Consider the following 10265-nt stretch of genomic DNA (forward strand, 5'->3'; position numbering starts at 1 on the left):
GTGTGGGATACATGTGTAGAGGGCTGATATATCACATGTTAGCCATACCATGTTATCTTCCCACGGGATGCCCTCAAATCTTTTAATTACCTCCGTCGTATCTTTTAAATAAGCTCTTGTATTTTTTACTACTGGTTGTAAGTAAACATCGACATATTTAGATAAACTATCACAGATAGATCCGATACCGGATACTATCGGCTAAATTAAAGATGTCTTTTTTAGCTTGACTCATTCTTTTCTTATTCTTCCTGTTTGTCTGAAGCTGTTTTCCTGCTCTATTTCCTCTTGTTCTCTTTCTAGGGATCTTTTTCTCTGTCTTGTCCTGTCTTGCTGGGGTTCTGGTGGTTCCTGGTTCCGATTGGTCCCTATCCCTAAAAAATTATTCTCAGAATTATCTTTTGGTCTTGCACCTTTTTTCTCCCAGGAAGATGTATGAAGATTTTTATTTTGAGCTGATTGTCCATGACTATTATAAGCATAATTATTATGAATATTCATGGGATCGTTACCCCTATAGCCATCATTACCCCTATAGCTATCTCTCCTCCTCCATTGTAAATTTTGATTGGGATTTCTCTGATAGCCATTATAATCATTGTTAGCATATGTATTTGTATTATAATTGTTATGATAAATCCTTCTCTGACTATTATGACCAGTGTGCATACCAGAACTATGATTGTCCTGATATGATCTCCCTTGATATGTCCCTTGTTGAACCATTGGTGATTGATTGCCAAAATGATAAGATTTATTATCTTTAATGGAATTTTGTCCTTGTTTGCCAGTTTTATAATTAGCAGATCTGTAGTTGTTACCAGTTTCATTATTAGCTTTAGATTATCTATATTATTAATGGGGGTATTGATTCTTTATTTGATTTTTTATAAGAATATACCTTGTTTTCTTTGTAATCCTCTAGGCCTCTTCTAAGTTTTTTCTGTTTTGTTTGTTGTAACTCCCTGTCTAATTGACTAACCCTGAATTGTATGCTCTTATTGCGATTGATCCATTTTTCTATGTTTTTATAAGGTTGAATTCTTGTAACTATTTCATCTAGTTCTGTTTTAAGTTTGTTTAGTCTAGATTCCCTATATTTGATGAGGATCTTAATATATTTATTAGAGCATTCCTGTGATGCAGCTTCCCATTCGGTGATATATTCTATCTCATCTAGATCAAAAGCCGGTTGTTTAAATATTCTAAGCCCTCTCGGTACTACTTTGTGTGTTAAATAATTTTCGAATAAAATCAGGTCCTGCCAATCTTTAGCATCTTGAATTAAAAGTTTTTCAAGGGATTTAGAAAGATCATCTGGATCAGTTTCAGGTATATTATAACCCTCTATATTGGTATCTAATAAATTTAAAGCTCTAGTTCTCTTAACCCTATGGGGGTTGTGGCCAAATTCTTTAAGTGTAATGTTAGACAAGTTTTCTGGCATATTTTCTAACATTCTGTCATTTTCAAAAACAGGTTCAGACATTTGTTCAATACAAACCTACAATGAGGGCACCAGGAAAATGGAAAATATTTTCAAGAAGCATTGGCCATTATTAAAGTCAGATCCTATCCTTGGGTTACACTTAGAAAATAAACCTACTTTTACATATAAAAAAGGAAAGAGCCTGAAAAACATTTTGGCACCAAGTAAACTTAAACCTGTAAAAAATCCAAATTTAGAAAAGGCAGAAACAAAATCAGCGGCAGTAAATTGGCTGAAAGAATGGAAAGGAACTATGAGATGCAACAAACCAAGATGTAATATGTGCAAACATATTAATAAAACACCAACTTTCTCGAACAGTGAACTGACTAATACATATAACATCACATTTAGAAGTAACTGTGATTCAACATATGTGGTATATCTGCTAGAATGTGGGTGCAGCCTATTATATGTAGGCCGCACGAAACGTAAAATAAGAAGAAGAACTAACAAACACATCTATAATATAAAAGTTCACTCAAAATACAAGTTATAGATTGGGTACCCCCTTCAAAACCAAATAGGCTACTCGAACTAAGGAGACTTGAAACCAAGTGGATTTATAAACTTAACGCTCCAACCACTCGGTATGAATATAGATATTGATGTAGCAGCTATATATGACAGGTTTAATTATGTCTGAAAAAACTTGTATACTGCAAATGAACCTTTGCTTTCATTGGCAACGTTCATTGAAAGGTTTTTATAAATTTTGAAGATCACTCATTGTTAAATATAGAAATGAAATTTATCCCATATGTTTTATCAGTTGTTATAGTATAGAAATGTAAGTTTTTTTATTGTTTTTATCTTGTTGTAACATTATTAACATGACCGCATAAATAAGGCAACCACGATGTTTTAGCCTTTGAGTATCGCTATTTTAGAAACATACGGGCATCAATATTTGCCTGAATCTATCTAAGGAGCAATCTTACGGGAGCTCCGGCTCACACCTCCAAGCCCTGATTGGACAAATTCCGCTTGATGTTTTGAGCAATATGATAGGAGCTCCTGCACACACCTCTGAGCTCTAATTGGATGAATCGGACTCAAAAAGGAAGAGCGCTCATTCCAACACATTCACTTTTAAATCCCTCTTGAAGAAGCCCGGCCGCTGACCTGGGGAAACGCGTCAGGGTTTTGAACTGACAATCTAGTCTGGAAAAAGGGTCCTGGTATCCTGCACTCACAACAGCCACAGGACTTGCTGACAAGGTATCCGGATTTACCTGCCAGTCATATCCAGTGCAGCAGCGCTCGGCAATCACAACAAGCCGGCTGTGGGAAGCAACAAGAACTGTACCACCCATGATCCTCCTAATTGCAGTACACTTATTTTAATCTTGTAAGTGCATATATATTTGTGTAATATACTGTGTCATTAAACGCTTTCACTTGAGTCCTGCCTTTTGCGCCATTTCTTCTCTTTCCATATATACTTGTTTCTGCATACGAAGCCCTGGTTTGGGAATACCAGGCTGGATCAAAGGCAGCAAGGCTTGGGCACAGTGACTTCCCTGGAACTAAAGGGATCCTAGAAACCAATTATTTGGAACTATTTTGGAAAACACTGATAAACACCCTTGAGCACAGGAAGTCTTATTGGACTTAGTTTCTTCCATTAAAGGTACTGTTCCTTTCTATCATTCGATCAAACTGCAGTATTGCAACTGTTATATCAACAAAAAGGACATATTTGCAAACATATATCTAATTCAACATTTTTTCTAGGTATAGCGCATTTTATCATTATTGTTGTTTCTTATAGTGTATAATTCTGTTTCCATAATATTGCTGCTCTTACCATTGAACAAATGTCTGAACCTGTTTTTGAAAATGACAGAATGTTAGAAAATATGCCAGAAAACTTGTCTAACATTACACTTAAAGAATTTGGCCACAACCCCCATAGGGTTAAGAGAACTAGAGCTTTAAATTTATTAGATACCAATATAGAGGGTTATAATATACCTGAAACTGATCCAGATGATCTTTCTAAATCCCTTGAAAAACTTTTAATTCAAGATGCTAAAGATTGGCAGGACCTGATTTTATTCGAAAATTATTTAACACACAAAGTAGTACCGAGAGGGCTTAGAATATTTAAACAACCGGCTTTTGATCTAGATGAGATAGAATACATCACCGAATGGGAAGCTGCATCACAGGAATGCTCTAATAAATATATTAAGATCCTCATCAAATATAGGGAATCTAGACTAAACAAACTTAAAACAGAACTAGATGAAATAGTTACAAGAATTCAACCTTATAAAAACATAGAAAAATGGATCAATCGCAATAAGAGCATACAATTCAGGGTTAGTCAATTAGACAGGGAGTTACAACAAACAAAACAGAAAAAACTTAGAAGAGACCTAGAGGATTACAAAGAAAACAAGGTATATTCTTATAAAAAAATCAAATAAAGAATCAATACCCCCATTAATAATATAGATAATCTAAAGCTAATAATGAAACTGGTAACAACTACAGATCTGCTAATTATAAAACTGGCAAACAAGGACAAAATTCCATTAAAGATAATAAATCTTATCATTTTGGCAATCAATCACCAATGGTTCAACAAGGGACCTATCAAGGGAGATCATATCAGGACAATCATAGTTCTGGTATGCACACTGGTCATAATAGTCAGAGAAGGATTTATCATAACAATTATAATACAAATACATATGCTAACAATGATTATAATGGCTATCAGAGAAATCCCAATCAAAATTTACAATGGAGGAGGAGAGATAGCTATAGGGGTAAGGATGGCTATAGGGGTAACGATCCCATGAATATTCATAATAATTATGCTTATAATAGTCATGGACAATCGGCTCAAAATAAAAATCTTCATACATCTTCCTGGGAGAAAAAAGGTGCAAGACCAAAAGATAATTCTGAGAATAATTTTTTAGGGATAGGGACCAATCGGAACCAGGAACCACCAGAACCCCAGCAAGACAGGACAAGACAGAGAAAAAGATCCCTAGAAAGAGAACAAGAGGAAATAGAGCAGGAAAACAGCTTCAGACAAACAGGAAGAATAAGAAAAGAATGAGTCAAGCTAAAAAAGACATCTTTAATTTAGCTAACATTGATCTAGATCATAATGACATAAAGCTCTTACAGAAGGGTCTTAATTTTGCACCTAAATCAAGACCCAATAAATTTGAAATGTATGTGGATCTACACAAATATTTTAGAAAGCTCACACTTCAAAGATACTTTCTGAAAAATCCTCTAAATAGGGATGTACCAAATTACAATCACATCGAATCAGGTGATCTAGGTACTTTGAATATTTTAAAAGACTTAGAAAATATGAACAATACTATATATCTCAATACAACTGACTCTATTTCCATTCAGGCAGATATCTCACAAATTGGTACACATGAACTCTCAAATGATTATATAGATACATTAAACTTGTCCTTACATGAAACTGAGCCTGAAATACACCATTCCACATTTAAGGCCAAATCATCTTTTAACCCAGTAGGGTCCCAAGGTGAACAGTTATCCATGTTCACCAAACTAGTTCAGCAAGATCTCGAGGAACAATTTAAGAAGGAAGCTAGTTTTGTTAACAAGTACAATGACAATTTAACAATACAAGAAAGGAAGTCCCTTAAGAAGTTAGCAGACAACGATGAGATAATAATACGCCCCGCCGACAAGGGCGGGGGTATTGTTATCCAGAAAAGGGAGGTATATATACACAGGAGGCATATAACCTTCTGAATGATACAGAAACATATAAAGTTCTCTCCAGTGACCCGACAGAAATATAAAAAAAAGAACTTAATAAAATGCTAAATAAAGCTAAATCAGATGGTATATTGAATAGTGAAGAATACAAATTTATCTTCACGCCTCAACCTAATGTATCTATCATATACCATCTACCCAAAGTTCACAAAGACCCTCTAAATCCACCGGGAAGGCCGATAGTATCCGGTATCGGATCTATCTGTGATAGTTTATCTAAATATGTCGATGTTTACTTACAACCAGTAGTAAAAAATACAAGAGCTTATTTAAAAGATACGACGGAGGTAATTAAAAGATTTGAGGGCATCCCGTGGGAAGATAACATGGTATGGCTAACATGTGATATATCAGCCCTCTACACATGTATCCCACACAAATTAGGGGTTCAGAAAGTCCAGGAAGAATTGATGAAATGGCAGATTCCACATAAACATATAGATTACCTTGTAGATAGTATCAATTTCATTTTATATCATAATTATTTTATTTTTGAAAAACAATTTTATCTTCAAACTAGGGGCACAGCGATGGGGACCACATTTGCCCCATCATATGCTAACCTATACGTCAATGCATTTGAAAATGAATTTATCTGGGAAAACAACCCCTTCATCAATAACATATTATGTTATGGAAGGTATATAGATGATATTATCATCCTTTGGAAGGGAGAGGTAGATCAAATAGAACATTTTATGAGCTTTATTAATCAAAACAATTATAATCTAATATTCACCAAGTCATACTCAAAAATCCAAATAGAATTCTTGGACCTAGTATTGTTTAAAGATAGTGTAGGTAAGATTGCAGTGCAAAATTATCGTAAGACAACTGATCGTAACAGCTTTATACAAGCAAAGAGTGCCCATAAGAAAAGCTGGATTAATAATGTCCCATACAGCCAATTTCTACGCATTAAAAGAAACTGTACACATCCAGCTGATTTCGAATCAGAAGCCCTTATAATGGAGAATAAATTCTTAGAGAAAGGGTATAATCATGAAATCATACAGCAAGTTAAGGATAAAGCATCAAATAAGGATAGAGTATCAATTATCGGTAACAAAACCAGTAATGAGGAATTCACTGAAAAGCTGGGGACCAAAATACATAATACAGTTATTAAATCACAAGCAGGTACAATGAACCAACCTAGATTCATTACAACCTACAATGAGGGCACCAGGAAAATGGAAAATATTTTCAAGAAGCATTGGCCATTATTAAAGTCAGATCCTATCCTTGGGCCACACTTAGAAAATAAACCTACTTTTACATATAAAAAAGGAAAGAGCCTGAAAAACATTTTGGAACCAAGTAAACTTAAACCTGTAAAAAATCCAAATTTAGAAAAGGCAGAAACAAAATCAGCGTCAGGAAATTGGCTGAAAGAATGGAAAGGAACTATGAGATGCAACAAACCAAGATGTAATATGTGCAAACATATTAATAAAACACCAACTTTCTCGAACAGTGAACTGACTAATACATATAACATCACATTTAGAAGTAACTGCGATTCAACATATGTGGTATATCTGCTAGAATGTGGGTGCGGCCTATTATATGTAGGCCGCACGAAATGTAAAATAAGAAGAAGAACTAACGAACACATCTATAATATAAAAGAAAAACTGCTCAAACACAGTGTACCTAGGCATTTTTCTGAGTGCCACGATAGTAACCCAAGTTCACTCAAAATACAAGTTATAGATTGGGTACCCCCTTCAAAACCAAATAGGCTACTCGAACTAAGGAGACTTGAAACCAAGTGGATTTATAAACTTAAAACACTCCAACCACTCGGTATGAATATAGATATTGATGTAGCAGCTTTTATCTAAATTGTATTTTTAGTAGTTAAAATAATTTAAAATAGTACCAATCAAACAATCTATTTCTAGATCCTTTTTCCTAGAACATACATCAATTCATTTTAAATTCTACATAATGTTTTTAGAATTTTAAAGGATATATATATATTAATATTTTTATATAACTTTTAAAATTTTAAATCAAATAGTTTTTATTATTTAGTTATTATAGGTCCTCATTACACTAGGTTATGGATCTTGTTGTTACCAGTATTTCAACTTATTAGTATTATTTTTTGTAACAAGCATTTACCAATAATCAATATCTGCAACAATAAATATCAAAAATATCAATAATAAAATAAAAAAATATTCTATAGCATATTACCCCATAAAACCATTAACATTCTTTACCAGATTATTAACATTTCGTTTATAAATAAATAAATGATTTTAATAAAAGATATGTAGGAGCAATATGCTCAGTTACCTTGAACATTCATATTATATATATATGACAGGTTTAATTATGTCTGAAAAAACTTGTATACTGCAAATGAACCTTTGCTTTCATTGGCAACGTTCATTGAAAGGTTTTTATAAATTTTGAAGATCACTCATTGTTAAAAATAGAAATGAAATTTATCCCATATGTTTTATCAGTTGTTATAGTATAGAAATGTAAGTTTTTTTATTGTTTTTATCTTGTTGTAACATTATTAACATGACCGCATAAATAAGGCAACCACAATGTTTTAGCCTTTGAGTATCGCTATTTTAGAAACATACGGGCATCAATATTTGCCTGAATCTATCTAAGGAGCAATCTTACGGGAGCTCCGGCTCACACCTCCGAGCCCTGATTGGACAAATTCCGCTTGATGTTTTGAGCAATATGATAGGAGCTCCTGCACACATCTCTGAGCTCTAATTGGATGAATCGGACTCAAAAAGGAAGAGCGCTCATTCCAACACATTCACTTTTAAATCCCTCTTGAAGAAGCCCGGCCGCTGACCGGGGGAAACGCGTCAGGGTTTTGAACTGACAATCTAGGCTGGAAAAAGGGTCCTGGTATCCTGCACTCACAACAGCCACAGGACTTGCTGACAAGGTATCCGGATTTACCTGCCAGTCATATCCAGTGCAGCAGCGCTCGGCAATCACAACAAGCCGGCTGTGGGAAGCAACAAGAACTGTACCACCCATGATCCTCCTAATTGCAGTACACTTATTTTAATCTTGTAAGTGCATATATATTTGTGTAATATACTGTGTCATTAAATGCTTTCACTTGAGTCCTGCCTTTTGCGCCATTTCTTCTCTTTCCATATATACTTATTTCTGCATACGAAGCCCTGGTTTGGGAATACCAGGCTGGATCATAGGCAGCAAGGCTTTGGCACAGTGACTTCCCTGGAACTAAAGGGATCCTAGAAACCAATTATTTGGAACTATTTTGGAAAACACTGATAAACACCCTTGAGCACAGGAAGTCTTATTGGACTTAGTTTCTTCCATTAAAGGTACTGTTCCTTTCCATCAAACTGCAGTATTGCAACTGTTATATCAACAAAAAGGACATATTTGCAAACATATATCTAATTCAACATTTTTTCTAGGTATAGCGCATTTTATCATTATTGTTGTTTCTTATAGTTTATGGGTGTTAGTGTACTTTTTAGCACTTCAGTTATGAGTTTTATGCTAGAGCGTTGTAGTGTAAAACTCATAACTACTGACTTTAAAATGCGTTACGAATCTTGACGGGATAGGGTGTACCGCTCACTTTTTGGCCTCCCAGGACAAGCTTGTAATACAGGCGCTATGGAAGTCCCATTGAAAATAGACTATACGCAAATTGCGTAAGTTGATTTGCGGTAAGGCCAAAAAAGTGTGTGGTGCCCCTAAATCTGCAAGACTCGTAATAGCAGCGGTAGTAAAAATGCAGAGTTATGAGCCTTAATGCTGCTTTTTTACTCATAAAGCAAGACTCGTAATCTAGCCGTATATTTTTAATAGATAAACATATTCATTAGCCCAATGTCTGTAGCTGGTGAGGTGAAATCCTTTAAATTATTGTAAATATGTCTGATATTGTGAGATATAATATCACAGAAGTTACCCCCACCCAGTTTTAAGACTCTCTGCTTATGCTTAGAGACAGTTAATTAGAATTCATACTTAAACATTTATGATTCAAAGAGATATTTAATAAAGAATAAACTTTCCAATTGACCTCTGTTACCATAATTAGTTTCTCTTGGTATAATCTTTTAAAACATACAGTTGCAAAAAAAAAGTTGAAAAAGTATGTGAACCCTTTGGAATGATATGGATTTCTGCACAAATTGGTCATAAAATGTGATCTGATCATCATCTAAGTCACAACAATAGACAATCACAGTCTGCTTAAACTAATAACACACAAAAAATGAAATGTTGCCATGTTTTTATTGAACACACCATGTAAACATTCACAGTGCAGATGGAAAAAGTATGTGAAGCCTTGGATTTAATAACTGGTTGAACCTCCTTTGGCAGCAATAACTTCAACCAAATGTTTCCTGTAGTTGCAGATCAGACGTGCACAACGGTCAGGAGTAATTCTTGACCATTCCTCTTTACAGAACTGTTTCAGTTCAGCAATATTCTTGGGATGTCTGGTGTGAATTACTTTCTTGAGGTCATGCCACAGCATCTCAATCGGGTTGAGGTCAGGACTCTGACTGGGCCACTTCAGAAAGCGTATTTTCTTCTATTTAAGCCATTCTGTTGTTGATTTACTTCTATGCTTTGGGTCATTGTCCTGTTGCAACATCCATCTTCTGTTGAGCTTCAGCTGGTAGACAGATGGCCTTAAGTTCTCCTGCAAAATGTCTTGATAAACTTGGGTATTCATTTTTCCTTCGATGATAGCAATCCGTCCAGGCCCTGATGCAGCAAAGCAGCCCCAAACCATGATGCCCCCACCACCATACTTCACAGTTGGGATGAGGTTTTGATGTTGGTGTGCTGTGCCTCTTTTTCGCCACACATAGTGTTGTGTGTTTCTTCCAAACAACTCAACTTTGGTTTCATCTATCCACAGAATATTTTGCCAGTACTGCTGTGGAACATCCAGGTGCTCTTGTGCAAACTGTAAACGTGCAGCAATGTTTTGTTTGGA

Source organism: Bombina bombina, chromosome 1 (genome assembly GCF_027579735.1).
Source record: "Bombina bombina isolate aBomBom1 chromosome 1, aBomBom1.pri, whole genome shotgun sequence".
Classification (NCBI taxonomy): Eukaryota; Metazoa; Chordata; class Amphibia; order Anura; family Bombinatoridae; genus Bombina; species Bombina bombina.